We start from the raw sequence: 3,576 nt of genomic DNA on the forward strand, positions 1-3,576 counted from the left end.
TGGTCCTCAGCTTGACTCCAGGGTCTGCTGCCCCCTGCCGAATCGAGCGGGGCTGACAAGCATGCACAGGGAGTGGGCCCGGTTTTGTAACAGCCGTCTCAGAAAACCAAAGATCTTTTTGTTGTCTCCCCTCCTTTTTTTTTGCCTTAAAAAAAATTATTAGTGATGTAATATTGATTTACAAAATTATGAGATCACAAGGGTATAATTTTGCACCGCCCCCCCCCCACTAGAGTAGACATGTTGGGAATATCCTAGCTTTACAATCCAAACCTGGGATTTGCTAGAATTAAATATGTGAGGAGTAAGGCCTAGTGTGCCAGAACTGGAAAAAGCTTTAAATTTGCCGAGTTCCAAAATGACCCTTTTCCAGGTTAAAGCTGAAACTGACTTAGAATTATGCCTCCTGGCAATTTGTTCCAGTTTTGCCTTCTAGGATGCATTCAGTAACCCTTTTTATACAGTAACTATTGATAAATTTGAAGACGGTTGCCATGTAAGAGTCATCAGAAAGCATTTGAGCATTTGAGAGACATAGCAGAACTATGTCTCTCTGTCTCTCTTTCTTGCCCCCAGAGTTAATACCAGAGTACATTCCACCTTTTTCGAAGGTCTTTATTCTTTATATAGAAGATGAAAGAGAGAGGGGGAGAGAGGAGAGACACTTGCAGTACTGTTCCACTGCTAACTGAAGAGCTTCCCACACCCACTTGCAGGTGGGAACCTGAGATTTAAGCCCATGTCCTCACTCATAGATTGCTTCAGTACTTTTGACTGATGTGACCTCCAGTAAATAATACCTCTGCAGCTCTGTAACTGGGTTTAAAAGATGCTACTCAGATTAGTTACTTCCTGAGAGCCCCATTTCCACCCTGTAACTGAGGTATTAGAAACTGAAAACAGCCTTTTAAGATTTTTTACTCAAGATATTCTCACCTAAACCTAGCAGAATAATTCCTCTTATATTGTAAGAATTCAGTATTCTTTGGCACGTGGGAACAGGAAAGTTCTTAGGTAAATGAAGCCATCTTCCACCTCTCACACAATCAGCTGTTCCCAACTCCAGCTAATAATATGGTTAAATTATGAGGCAAAGGTGAATCAAAATCTCATTCACTTTCACCTGATTGTAACGCGTTTTATCCAAGATACAAGGCGGATCTCTTGACTTGTATGCATTTTCATCCAACTCTCTGTGTCACTGTTGAAACATATTATTTTGGTCAACTTTTCTACCAGTAGTGTTTTAGCAGAAACTCAAGGGGCTCAACCACTATTATCTACTAATGCTAATAATCTGACTCCCATCTTTTCTTTTTTTTAATGTATTTACTAATGAGAAAGATAAGAGAGGACGAAAGAACCAGATGTCACTCTGGTACATGTGCTGCTGGAGACTAAATTCAGGACTTCATGCTTGAGAGTCGGATGCTTTATCCACTGTGCCATCTCCTGGACCACAAAAGAGTAAGTTTCGTTTGTTTGTTTTACACTGGAGCACTGCTCAGCTTTGGTTTATAGTGGTGCAAGGGGATTAAACCTGGGACTTTGGAGCCTCAGGCATGAGAGTCTCTTTGCATAACCATTATGTTATCTACCCCCCTGACACTTATCTTTTCTGGAACTGACTCATTTTTTTTTAAGAATATGAGTTTGACTTTATTGCTGTTGGACAAATTCAATCTAGTCTTTTAAGCTACCCTTCAAATATGCAAACTGTGTTGTTGAGCAGAGTACAAGTGGATCTACCCCCTCAAATAGATCAACACAGTCTAGGAGATAACATCCAGAATCATTGGGGGTTTCTCACTTATAAACAAGTCCGCTGCTAGCCCTGTAGCTGTTATTAGGAAGTCATCAGATTATATATAAAGTGATGGAAGTGGCATTTCAAGGGTAATGTCCTGCCATTTTGATGCTGAAAATAATCCTCTCAGGAACTGAGTACAGCCTGTATTCTCCAAGTCTTAAGAACTGGAAAAATGGACTAGTCCTCAAGTAATGAGTAACATTCTGAAATCTGGGATTAGTGAGAGTGGAGCCTTAGCTCTGGAATCCGTTCACTTAGGTGACCTGCAGAAAAACTGATGTACTTTAGTTTCTCTTCAAAGACTATGAGATAGAAAATCAAAATCCTCTGACCTCTCCTACAAGCAATTAGGCTCTACTAAAGAACAAAGATACCAGGGAGGCCTACAAAGAAGTGATAGCTGTTTTGTTTTGTTTTGTTTTACCTGAGGGCTATTGTCTACCACAAGTCAGCCATTTTATATCCACACTAAAGAAATAGAATCTCTTTGGAATTTGCAGAAGCAAGATTCTGAAAGGATAATCACTTACAATGAAGACATTCCATGGTCCTAGCTAGGAATATTCTGGGCTGCACTCATTTCAGGACCAGCCTTCCTCAAGTAGCAGAGTATATTGACCCAGCCTCCCTTTGGAGAGTAGAGCAACCCCTAGCAACAACACTATCTTTTGTCTTTCTTAACTCAGTGATGGAATCATTATTGAATTTGTATAATAGTAACTGCAGTTTTTATTATCTGAACTCTTGGAAAGTAACCATGGTATTCACAACAAATTAAAAATTAACTAGCGTTGCCTTGATATAATACTAAAGCAAAGTTAATCCAAAGGTAAAGTCAAAGATGAATTATGAACTTTCACAATTATGATGCACTTAAAATCTCAGCATTCTAAGTGATGCAGAAATGTAGACCTGAGCCATTATTGTGAACTATAAATTATGGTTGCCAACATTAGTGGGCAACAGCAATAACGGAATGTAGATAATCCAGTTTTTTGTTTTTTGTTTTTTGTTTTACCAGAACACTGCTCAGCTCTAGTTTATGGTAGATATTGAACCTGGGTCTTTTGGTGCTTCAGGCATGAAAATCTTTCTGCATAATCATTGTATTATTTCCTCACTTTTGACAGTAAAGGCAATATTACCTTCAGTCACTCTTGGTAATATGTGCATTTAACTAGGTCAACTGCCACCGGGCTCCCAACACTTCCTCTTTAAGGACCACTGGATGAGTTTTGTGCTTTTCCTCCAGTGCTCCATATTCATTATCCAAAACTAGTGCCTTTAAGATTCCGGGGGTAGGGGGAGTGGCTCCCCACCTGCAGGGGAGTCGCTTCACAGGTGGCAAAGCAGGTCTGCAGGTGTCTATCTTCCTCTCCCCCTCTCTGTCTTCTCTTCCTCTCTCCATTTCTCTCTGTCCTATCCAACAACGACAACAACAATAACTACTACTACAATAAAACAACAAGGGCAACAAAAGGGAATAAATAAATGTTTAAAAAATTCCAGGGGTGGGGCTAGGTGGTAGTGTACCTGGTTGAGTGTACATGCTACAATGTGCAAGGACCTGGGTTTGAGCGTCCAGTCACCACTTGCAAGGGGAAAGCTTTGTGAGAGGTGAAGCAACGCTGCAGGTATCTCTCTTTCTCTCCCCTTACTCTCTTGATTTCTGACTGTTAACCCAATAAATACAGGAAATAAAAAGTTAAAAGCAATAACAACAAACTCAAGGCCCATTTTTACAGGGGTAAGAAAGCAAGCATATA

The sequence above is a fragment of the Erinaceus europaeus genome, chromosome 4, assembly GCF_950295315.1.
Source record: "Erinaceus europaeus chromosome 4, mEriEur2.1, whole genome shotgun sequence".
Classification (NCBI taxonomy): Eukaryota; Metazoa; Chordata; class Mammalia; order Eulipotyphla; family Erinaceidae; genus Erinaceus; species Erinaceus europaeus.